Source organism: Corylus avellana, chromosome 8 (assembly GCF_965113065.1).
Source record: "Corylus avellana chromosome 8, dhCorAvel1.hap1.2, whole genome shotgun sequence".
In the NCBI taxonomy this organism is placed as follows: domain Eukaryota; kingdom Viridiplantae; phylum Streptophyta; class Magnoliopsida; order Fagales; family Betulaceae; genus Corylus; species Corylus avellana.
Window position 1 is genome coordinate 17,343,630 of NC_142497.1, and position 13,026 is coordinate 17,356,655.

Consider the following 13,026-nt stretch of genomic DNA (forward strand, 5'->3'; position numbering starts at 1 on the left):
GGGTGGCCGACCACCCCCATTTTGGGTAGGGAGCCACCCCCAATGGCAGGCCAGGGGGTGGCCGAACTACCCCTATGGCCTATGGGGGTGGTTTTGCCACCCCAATCTTGCAAAAAGGGGTGGCCGAACCACCCCCAAGGCTCTTGGGGGTGGCTCGGCCACCCCCTTTAGGCCAAGGGGTGGCTTCGGCCACCTCCAAGGGCCAAGTTAAAAAAAGAAAAAGAAAAATGGGTTGGCCCAAAGAGGGTGGCTCGAGACTCTTGGGGGTGGTTTCCCCCTTTCGCAAGATGGGGGTGGCTCAAGCCACCCCTACCCAAAATGGGGGTGGCCGGCCACCCCCTATGGTGGCCAGCCACCCCTTTCTTTTTTCTTATTTTTATTTATTAATTTATTTTTTAATTTATTTTTAATTTAAAATAATATTTTGTTATTATTTTTATTAGTGGGATATGTGTCCCATTTGTAGCCATAGGATTTCTTCTCAGAAATCCTAACCATGAACTGGATATTCTCCAGTCCATAATGGACTGGAGAGAATTTTGTTCCCCGTACTTTGATGTCCCTTTCATCCACCACCCTCCACATAAGCCCTTGCTTAAGAGTCACCTGGGTTGCCATGATGCTTGTCCAAGCAAAAGAGGGTCGGCTCCCCAGCTTTGCATCCAGAACTGTCTTCGAAGGGTAATATTTCGCTCCAATAATACGTGCAGCGAAAGATGATGGATTTTGAACAGTATTCAGTTCATCCATATATTCTCTAGTTATTTTTGTACATGGTATCAGAGCTAGGTTTCTAGTATCTTGCCTAGATAATTTTTTTTTTTTTTGGAACCACAACCGTTTGGTCTCTGTCAAAATTTGGAGACTTTTCGCCCTTGTTTCGGTATAAAAATTATACCAACAAGATCTACACCGTGACAGTCTTCATTCTCCGTTCCAATAGTTCACGCGCTCTCACGCCCTGCCAGAGTATTTCTGTTAGTGAAGCACGCGCTCCACGCACCACTACCGGCCTCCATGCGTTGTCGTCCTCAGCCACTTACAACCATACCCTTGAACGAAGGCTGCTGATCTGCCTACCCATGGCCACCACGTGTCCAGACGACGTCCCAAGCTCCGCTCCAGTTTGGTTCATCCTTGACTCGCCATTGCCAGCCGTCACGCAACATCGTCCTCAACCGCTTGCAAAACACAAATTCGAGATTTTGGATAGGTGGCTGCCGATCTTTCGATCCAAGGCAAGCGCACCGAGGAGTCTCCACGTGCCACCATCCGTTGGTATGTCCAATTGAGCTTTATCTCTCTAAAATAGTTCCTACTACACTTGATTATTTCTGCCAAACCAAGCTAATATCCCTTATCATACACTCAACCGCACCTAATATCAATCCTCTAGCCAAGCTCATAGAACCTACCTTACACCCAACCTCACCAGATTATGCCAAAAAAAAAAAAAATCCTAAATACTTTATTCTCCCTGTGGTGTAACAACTTTATTTTTTTGCTCCCTAGGGTTTAATTTTTATCACAAGAGGTACTTGTGATTTACATAGAAACGAAGATGGTACCTCCATCTAAATTTCGTCTAAAATTTGACAAAACGTCACGTCAGCACCAATAACAAATTAGCACATGTTCATATAATTAATTAAAAAATAATAATAATTTTTTAAAATTAAAAAGTTATATTTAATTACATTAAAAAATAAAAAATAAAAATTTTGTGGGTGGTTTGGCTACCCCCGAATGGCGAAATGGGGGTGAACGAAACCACCAAGCCACCCCTATATGGCCAAGCCACCCCCAAATGGCCGGATTGCAAGGGCCCAAATAGGGGTGGCCGAAACCAGTGGCCATCCCCAGGGGCTTGGGGGTGGTTTCAGCCAACCCCATTTGGCCTCTTGGGGTTGGCCGAACCACCCCCATGGGCTGTGGGGGTGTCTCACCACCCCCAATCCGGCCAAATGGGTGTGGTCTGGCCACCCCCATGGCTAAAGGAGGTGGCCAGCCACCCCTAAATGGCCAAGGGGGCGGCCAAACCTTTTTTTGTTTTTTAATGTAATTAAATGTAATTTTTAATGCTTTTAATTTTTTTAAAAATATATATTTTTAATTTTTAATTAATTATATGGACACACGTCAATTTATTATTGGTGCAGGCATGTCATTTCATCAAATTTTGGATGGAATTTAGACGGAGGTACCATCTCTGTTTTTATCTAAACCACAGGTATCTCCTTTAATAAAAATTAAACCCTATGAGGAAAAAAATAAATAAAGTTGTTAAACCACATGGGGAAATAAGGTATTTAACCTAAAAGAAAGAAAGAAAGTTGGCCTTACCTCCTACTACCACTCTCCCGAACACCAAAGATATTACACAACCTATCCCCATCATTCTTGATGGCTCCAATTACCCTGCTTGGCCTCAGAATATGAGTAAGCGACTCAATGGACATTTTCTTTGGGTATGTTTCTAGCAAAAAACCTAAGCATGTTGCTGGAAATGCAGAACTCAGTGTTGCTTTCTCTACACACCTACGAACATGGTGAAGTATCCATTACAGGATTATCTCATAGTTTTCCAACACTTTTGTCACCTCTATCAACATGACCTTCGACAATTTTGATAATGCCAAGGATGTTTGGGACATCTTAGCCCAATGCTACAACACTACCAATCTTGCTCAACTTTTTTAGATTGTGACCAAGCTCCATCGCATGCTCTAGGAACCAGGTCAGAGTATTACTGATTTTTATTTACAAATGTATTCTCTTTGGAATCAATTAGCTTTATGTGAGCCAGAATGGACCAATCACGTTGATGCCTCTCAATGCATTGCTCTTCGTGATAGTATGCGCCTTATGGAGTTTCTTACGGCAATTTGAGATGAGTTTGAGAATACTCGGGCCTCTCTTCTTTACCGTTCACCATTGCCATCCTTAGAAAGTGCTCTTAGTGAACTCGTTTCAGAAAAGACTCGATTCTCTGCTATAAAGTTGCACACCTCTGAGATGGTCATGGCCACTGCTTTACGCAGTACGTGTGCCCTTGGTCCCATTCCGGTCGGCTTTTCCTCGTCTAATCAGAATATCCGGTGCCAATACTGTCAAAAATTTGGCCACAAGTACAATGACTGCAAAAAAAAGACTATCGTGGGAATCATTGAGCTCCTAGTCATAAGGTTGATGTTGTCACTACTCATGTTGATACATCACATTTGCCTTCCGCCGATATTGCACCTCAACCCAGTACTCTCTCCTGCAGAAATTGAGGCTCTTATTTATCAGGTTTTATTTAAATCAAATCTTAATACCACTATGTCTACCACATCATGTAATTCTTGTTGCTATATTGATTCCACTTACTATAATCACATGACACCAGACTCTTCTATATTTTCTTCAAAATCTGTTTTACCCAGTCCTACCACCATTTACACTACTAATGGTTCACATCTTGATGTTAGTCAGATCGGGTTTGTCTCTACTCGTCAACTATCTATATCTCATACATATTTAGTGCCTAATCTTTCATTAAATCTTTTATATGCTGGTCAACTTTGTGAACTGGGCTTAGAATTACATTTTTCTAAACGAGGTTGTGATGTGCAGGATCCACAGATGAGACGGCTAATTAGGACCGCTCGTAAGATTGGACGCATGTTTGAGCTTTCATCTCTCCATCTTCCTCCTATTGTGTCTGCTGCCACTTCCTCTCAGTCACCATCTATCACCCTCAGTTTATGGCATTCTCTTTTAAGACATGCATCGGTTTCTCGTATTCCTTCTTTAGCTACAAGTGGTCAGTTAGGGTCTGTTGAGTCTGAGTCATTTGATTGTGTTGTATGTCAACTTGAAAAATAAAGTGCTTTACGTTTTAATAATAGTGACTCTATTTCTCCTACTCCTTCTGATTTGGTTCATTCTGATGTATGGGGTCTTGCGCCTATTTCCACTATGGTCTATGGGGGATCCCGCTATTTTGTGATTTTTGTGGATGATTATTCTCGATACACATTGCTTTATCTTTTACAAAATCGGTTTGAACTTCCAAAAATTTATTCTGAATTTTAGATGATGGTTTAAACCTAATTTTCCAAAAACATAAAATTTTTTCGTTTTGATAATGCAATGGAGTATCGTGAATCTACCTTCCTTAGAGCATTCCCAATGGAAGAGCCATATTTTTATGTAAAATAGCTCTTCAAAACTCACTTTTATCTAGTTTAGCTAAGCCATTTTTAAGTGTCTCCACATCCAATTAGCTATATTTCTAAAAAAAATGTGGGAAAAGATTTGGGAAAAAGATAAAGCAGGAGAGAAAAACACTAAAAAATAAAATGGCTCCCTTAAAAAGTGCTGCTACATTTAACTTTTTTTTTAGCTCTTCTAATCAAATATCTATTTTACATATATTTTTGGCTCATCCAATGTGGGAAAAGATTTGGAAGGTAGATATTTGGAGTATCGTGAATCTACCTTCCTTAGAGCATTCCCAATGGAAGAGCCATATTTTTATGTAAAATAGCTCTTCAAAACTCACTTTTATCTAGTTTAGCTAAGCCATTTTTAAGTGTCTCCACATCCAATTAGCTATATTTCTAAAAAAAATGTGGGAAAAGATTTGGGAAAAAGATAAAGCAGGAGAGAGAAACACTAAAAAATAAAATGGCTCCCTTAAAAAGTGCTGCTACATTTAACTTTTTTTTTAGCTCTTCTAATCAAATATCTATTTTACATATATTTTTGGCTCATCCAATGTGGAAGGTTTTTTGAACATTTGAAGAGTTATTCTAGATAAAAGTAACATTTGGCTCTTCCATTGGGAATGCTCTTACTACTATCAAACAAAATGGCACACTTCTCCATCGTTCATGCCTGAATACTTCTAAAAAAAATGGTATTTTTGAACGCAAACACAAACACATGTTAGACACGGTTAGGGCTTTACTCTCTGCTTCTATCACTTAACACTTTTAGGGAGAAACTGCTCTTATCACTATTTACACCATTAATAGGGTCCATCTCCCACTACTTTAAATAGGCCCCGCTTTGAACTCCTGTATGGACCTTCTCCCGATTATCAATCCCTTCGCGTCTTTGGTTGCAGTTGTTTCGTACTTCTTCCACCTCATGAGCGCACTAAATTATAACCTTGTTCTCGCCTATATTGTTTTCTTGGTTATGGCATTGAACATAAAGGGTATCGTTGTTATGATCATATTGCCAAACGTCTCTATATCTCATGTCATGTCACTTTTTGGGAACATAGGTTCTTTAGTGGTATGAAGTCTTTTCCTCCTAGTCCCCCCCCCAGTTCTTCTCCTATCTTCACTAATGTCTCTTTTGATTTGCTACCCCGAAACTACTGATCTTGATGCAGGGATGGTGAGCTCTCTATAAGACATTACAACGGTCGGCCTTGATGCCCCTCCCCCTCCTCTTCGTCGTTCTACTCGGGAAATTCTACTCTTACTACTTTACATTAAGCTCACTCTTTTCATGAGGCTCGTACTAACCCTCTTTGGCAGAATGCTATGTTTGAAGAACTTAATGCTCTTACCAAAATACACACATGGGACTTAGTTTATTTACCTCTAGGCAAAATTGCGGTTGGGTGCAAGTGGGTATACAAGATTAAGACAAACTTTGATGGGTCCGTTGAGTGATACTAGACACGTCTTGTGGCTAAGGGGTTCAATTAGGAGTATGGCATTGATTATGAGGAGACTTTTGCTCCGGTGGCTCACTTTACTTCTGTCTGATCCCTCCTTGTTGTGGCTTTTGTGCGTCATTGGGATCTTTTTCAAATGGATGCGAAAAACGCATTTCTCAATGGTAATCTTAGTGAACAAGTTGATATGCAGCCTCTTCTTGGATACAATTATCCGCCACACAAGGTTTATCGACTTCGCCGGGCATTGTATGGTCTGAAACAGGATCCACAAGCTTGGTTTGCCAAATTCAGCTCCACCATTGCACAAACTTCTAGCCCTATGACTTTGCTCTTTTTATCCGGTGATTCGATGCCGGTCTCATTATTCTCTTACTACATGTTGATGATATGATTATTATTGGCGATGATACTGTCGGTATTAGTAAACTTCAACAGTTTTTGTGTCAATAATTTGAGACGAAGGATTTGGGTTTTCTCAACTACTTTCTTGGATTGGAAGTGTCTTCTGATTCAGATGGTTACTATCTCTCTCAAGCAAAATATGCTTCAGATTTCCTCTCACGAGCTGGCCTTACTGATTGCAAAATTGTTGATAGCCCTCTAGAAACAAATGTCAAATATCGAGCCACTGATGGTGAGTTACTTTCCGATGTCACTCTCTATCGACAGTTAGTTGGAAGTCTCATCTATCTTACTGTGACACGACCAGATCTTACCTATGCGGTTCATCTTGTTAGTCAGTTTATGACTGTACCATGCTCAGTTCATTATACTGCTATTCTTCGCATCCTTCGCTATGTAAAGGGCACTTTGTTTCATGGTTTGCATTTCTCTTCTCACTCATCATTAAACTTACATGTATATTTAGATGTTGATTGGGCAGATGATGCTTCTAATCGTCGTTCCACTACAGGTTATTGTTTCTTACTTGGTGATTCTCTCATCTCTTGGGGTAGCAATAAACAATATGTTATTGTTCGCTCTAGCACTGAAGCTACATATTGTGCTCTTGTTGACACTACCTCTGAGCTCCTCTGGCTTCGTTGGCTCCTACATGATAGGGTGTTTCTCAAACCTCTAGTTCTCTTATCTTTTGTAACAATCTGAGTGCGATTTAGATTGCGAATAATTATGTATTTCATGAACGCACTAAACACATTGAGATTGGCTGTTATTTTGTGCCCCGTCATCTTTTGCAGGGGCCTCATCTTCTCAGTCCTATTGCTTACGCTGATCAGTTGACCGATGTATTCACTAAAGCACATCCACATGGATGGTTTCGTGATCTTGTTGCCAAACTCAAGTTGACATTTACATTTTCACATTGAGTTTGAGGGGGATGTTAGAATATATTATGATATTCACCGTATTTGCTAATTGACCTATATTTCCCTGTGTGTGTGTGTGTAGCACCCCAGATTTTTAAAGTCTTATTTTAGAGATATTAAATTTATGCTATGATTATATTAATATTCATATTAGGCAATGATATTAATTCTTGGGAAATTTATGAGAGTGGTAATTAGAGAATGGTAATTGGTGAAATAATAGGATAGTAAATGGTAGGTATAAGGATGGTAGAATAAGAAGGTAGAATAGTATAGGTAGAATAGTATAGGGTTGGTAGAATAGTATAGGGTTGGTGAAATAGTATAGGGTTGGTAGAATAGTATAGGGTTGGTGAAATAGTATAGGGTTGGTGAAATAGTGTAGGGTTGGTGAAATAGTAAAATAAGGGTATAATTGTAAATTGAAGGTAGAATAGTATTTGATTTTCTCCTATAAATAGAGCTCTTCTCCTTCACAATTTTCACCACTCATCTCCTCTCCCATCTCTTGCATATATTCTTCCTTCTTCCGCTTTTTACTCGGTCTTTCTTCTTTCTAAGAGTGTTTACTCAGAACAGAGAGAGAAAGGGCGAGACCAAGCGCTACAAGAAAGAAAGAACACAAGAGAAACCGAGAGTGAGATGAGAAATTTAAGACAGAGAGCTGAAGAGGAAGAAAGAGAGTTTAGGCGAGAGAGAGAGAGAGAGAGAGAGAAAGTCAGTGAAGGGATTGTTATGGGTATGGACCAACTGCAGCAGAACGGGTTTCAAGTAATTACCTTTGATGATCCATTCATGTAATCCACTGTAAGTATTCTTACTTACTGAGTATGATATTGATATCCAATAATACGGATTTTTGTGGTTTTATAACTTGTCTAGCATTTTGCTATATATATGATTCAACAATGATTTATATTGTCGGAAATCAATTGACTCACTACTTCACAGTTTTTTTGTAGTGCTTGCAGGAATGGAAAATCAAGGTAATTATGCAGTTGTGATTAGAGATTCATATTGAGACGTACAGAGATTCCAAGTTGGTTAAGTTTTGTCTAGAGTTTAGACTGTCGGATAGATTTGTATAAATGCCTTGTACGACATAGCTTTGGGTATTTTTGTATAAAGAAAAGTATTTTAACAGTATTTTTTTTGTATTGATAATTACAGTTTTCCGCTATATGAGATTGTTAAAAATGGTATCAGAGCCACCTAGTAACGCCAGGTCATGTGGTATTGAAGCACTGCATGATGAGAAGAAGCCCACATTGAGTGAATAGTTTATAGAGATAGTCATGGGTGCTAAGTCCCACATTGCCTAGTTACTAGGTGAAACTGGGCTTTATAATGAAGGATGTTACAAATGGTATCAAAACATTACCCAGCCTGAGATGGTGGGAGTTTGCACAAGCCTATGAGGGTCGCTAGTGGACACACGTTGGTGATGCCAAAAGTGGGTTATATTATAATGGTGTCAGTTAAGACACAATGAAATGTATAAGGGCCAAAAGTTAAGGGCCGAGAATGAAGAAATTCCCTGAGGATTGCCAACGGTGACACTGGTGCCCAAGAAGAGTGCTTGTAGAGTCTCACATCGCCTGGGTATGGAATATGTTATGATATTTATTTATGAACAGATTGAATTTAAAAATTTTTATAGTAACTTGAGTAAGTTATGGTTCAAGTATGATTTGTTTTTAATTTGGGTTGCTCAATTTGAAGATAGGTGGTAATTTATGGGCTTTAATTTCGAGGACGAAATTCTAATAAGGAGGGAAGATTGTAGCACCCCAGATTTTTAAAGTCTTATTTTAGAGATATTAAATTTATGCTATGATTATATTAATATTCATATTAGGCAATGATATTAATTCTTGGGAAATTTATGAGAGTGGTAATTAGAGAATGGTAATTGGTGAAATAATAGGATAGTAAATGGTAGGTATAAGGATGGTAGAATAAGAAGGTAGAATAGTATAGGTAGAATAGTATAGGGTTGGTAGAATAGTATAGGGTTGGTGAAATAGTATAGGGTTGGTAGAATAGTATAGGGTTGGTGAAATAGTATAGGGTTGGTGAAATAGTGTAGGGTTGGTGAAATAGTAAAATAAGGGTATAATTGTAAATTGAAGGTAGAATAGTATTTGATTTTCTCCTATAAATAGAGCTCTTCTCCTTCACAATTTTCACCACTCATCTCCTCTCCCATCTCTTGCATATATTCTTCCTTCTTCCGCTTTTTACTCGGTCTTTCTTCTTTCTAAGAGTGTTTACTCAGAACAGAGAGAGAAAGGGCGAGACCAAGCGCTACAAGAAAGAAAGAACACAAGAGAAACCGAGAGTGAGATGAGAAATTTAAGACAGAGAGCTGAAGAGGAAGAAAGAGAGTTTAGGCGAGAGAGAGAGAGAGAGAGAGAGAGAAAGTCAGTGAAGGGATTGTTATGGGTATGGACCAACTGCAGCAGAACGGGTTTCAAGTAATTACCTTTGATGATCCATTCATGTAATCCACTGTAAGTATTCTTACTTACTGAGTATGATATTGATATCCAATAATACGGATTTTTGTGGTTTTATAACTTGTCTAGCATTTTGCTATATATATGATTCAACAATGATTTATATTGTCGGAAATCAATTGACTCACTACTTCACAGTTTTTTTGTAGTGCTTGCAGGAATGGAAAATCAAGGTAATTATGCAGTTGTGATTAGAGATTCATATTGAGATGTACAGAGATTCCAAGTTGGTTAAGTTTTGTCTAGAGTTTAGACTGTCGGATAGATTTGTATAAATGCCTTGTACGACATAGCTTTGGGTATTTTTGTATAAAGAAAAGTATTTTAACAGTATTTTTTTTGTATTGATAATTACAGTTTTCCGCTATATGAGATTGTTAAAGTGTGTGTGTGTGTATTGATTCGATTTTGTAATTCATTAACTCTTGATTGTATTTCTTATTTTATCTGGCCTAATTCAACTAGAAATAAGCCATTTGTGTGTGTGTGTATTGATTCAATTTTGTTAACTCTTGATTGTATTTCTTATTTTCTCTAGCCTAATTCAACTAGAAATAGGCCATTTTGTATACAGTTCAATACACACAAAATACAATATTCAGTTCATGCACCTCTAGTTATTTTAACAAAAGGAAAGAAAAAAAAAATTAAAACCCCAAGGTCATGGGGCTTTATGGCCAATGGCCATGTGCCTTTTTGCTACGAAAATCTTAAGGACATAATTATAACTTAAAATGTTTTTTGTTATCAATTTGATAGAAAATAAAATAGAGACTATGGGTACGTTTGGGATTACAATTTCGTAAGAATAATCTGCACTTTTAAAAGATATCACAAAATGTAATGTGTTTGGTATTGCGATATAAAAAACACTTAGTGCCCATTTAGGAGTGCGATTTTAATAAGTGTGTTTTTAAAATCGCATATACATTTGACAAAACATGTTAAGAAGTATTTTTTTTTTTTTTTTAATCAATTGAGTGTTTGGATAATATTAGCATATAATTCCGATTCCATGGCCAAATAGGTAAATATTGCCCAAAATATTGTTTTATGCGAATCGTGATTTTGGTTAAATTCGCAATTTTTCAAATAAGCACTATTTAGTTAGCTTATAGAAATCGCGGATTTTCCACAATTTTAAAATTTGTATTTTTAAAATCACAATCTCAAATACTCCAAAATTGTGATTTGGTTTAAAAATGTAGATTATTTTTAAAAAAATGCACTCACAAACGGACCCTTAATTTAAAGGGGAAACTTCATTTTAAATCCCTAAACTTTCAATTGTAATCAATTTGAACCCCTCTATCAATTTTTGCCGTTAAAACCTCTAAAAAGACAAAATTACCCTTCAATTTTCTTTTTATTTAAAAAAATGAAAAAAAATCTTGAAAAAACAAAAGGTTCACAAGGTGGCCCAATTGTGGGTCACCTTGTGATTTTTTTTTTGGGAAACTTCACTTACCCCCCCTATACTTTCGCGCTTTTTGCAGACACCCCCCTATTGTTCAAAACCTCTCACTTTGGTGTATCAAACTTTCGTTTCCTTTCAAATACCCCCCTACCGTTAACTTTTGACCTTTCTACCCCTAATTTTTTTTAAAAAAAAAATTATTTTTTAATAAAAAATAAGGGCACGATTGTAATTTTCCACCCTTTCCGTTAGGATTTAACAGAAAATCCTAACGGAAGGGGCAAAGTGAATGGAAACGAAAGTTGGATACACCAAAGTGAGAGGTTTTGAACAATGGGGGGTGTCTGCAAAAAGCGCAAAAGTATAGGGGGTAAGTGAAGTTCCCCCTTTTTTTAAAAAAAAAAAAAAATAAATAATGAAATTAAGGGTAAATTTGAAATTTTATAAAAAAAGTTATGGGTATAAATGCCATTGTATCACTTTTAACATTTAGAATTTGACGGAGGGATTCAAATTGATTGCAAGTGAAAGCTTATGGGTTCAAATTGAGAGGTTTCAAAGTTCGGGGTATGTCAAATCGCGTAATAATTCATGGGTCTAAAGTGAAATTTCTCCTAATTTAAAATTGAAAAAAAAAAAAAAAGAAGTTATTTCTATAAGCAAGCTATGGGGTGCTTATTTGAAAAACACGAATTTAAACCAAAATCATAATTTCGCATAACAAATATTTGATTAAAAAGTACTTTTTAACATATTTTACCAAACGTTTTTTTAATTTTAAAAAGTAGCGATTTCAAAAACGAAATTTTTAAAAACGCAATTTTTAAAATTGCACTTATTGAAACCGCAATTCCTAACGGACCCTAATGTAATGCAAAAAGGATTTAACACAAAGTGATAAAATACGAAAATTGAAAAACAGAGCAAAGTAGGAAGTAATCTATCTATGCATCGTTATAGAATTTTTTTTTTTTTTTTTAAAAAAAAAAAAATTAAATAAGAAAAAGTGTTGTGTTAGGGGTCTAATAATATAGGTATTTTAGGATTAAAATACCTTAGGATAATATGTTATTTTTGTAGATAGCATTAGAATTAGGGATTATAATTTAAATATTAGGGATAAGTATTATCATTAGAGTACGTAGTTTATTCTACATCAAGCTCGTTAATAATTAATCGGAAAATTAACTCAAAACCTTGTATTTGAAAAAAGCTTTAGGTTTCCTTAAAAATCTAAAATCCTTCTAACCTAAGGGTGCGTTTGGGAGTGCGTTTTTTAAAAAATAATCTGCGATTTTAAACCAAATCGCAACTTTAGGGTGTTTGGGATTGCGATTTTAAAAACGCAAATTTTAAAATCGCAAAAAAATCTGCGATTTTTATAAGCTGATTAGAGGGTGCTTATTTGAAAAAGTGCGAATTTAAAACAAAATCACGATTTCTATTAAAAAGATATTTGGTGCAATAGTTACCTTTTTTAGAACGGGAATGAAAAAAATACCAAGAATACCCACCTAAAATATATTAAAACCCTTTTTTTTTTTTCTTGATTCTCTCTGTCTTGTTCATCCTTATTGGTAATTTGGTCATGAAACCACAATTATATGTTAATGTTATCCAAACACTCAATTGATAAAAAAAAGTTCTTTTTAGTATGTTTTACCAAACGCCTGTGCGATTTTAAAAACGCAATTTTTAAAAACGCAATTTTTAAAATCGCACTTATTGAAATCGCACTCCCAAACGGGCCCTAAGTTGTATTCCTCAGTAATAGGTTGCAAAAGGATCCCCTTTTTCCCTTAAAATGGAAAAAAAAAAAATGAGCTCCCCAACAACATACTTAAAACAAACTAAAACAATACATAAATAATTAAAAATGGTAAGAAATTAGTCAAACTAATGACCCGATCCTTTCAAAGAGGCCACGCAAAGCGGTTATAGAAATAATTACAATGCCTCGTTATAGATTGATTAAACAAGTAGAGGTTTAAATTATCTAGGTCCAATTTGTTTTTGTAAAATGTAAGATATTCAAGGCTTTTGTAGATTTTCTTGATAGATCGACAAATAAAAAATATTTGT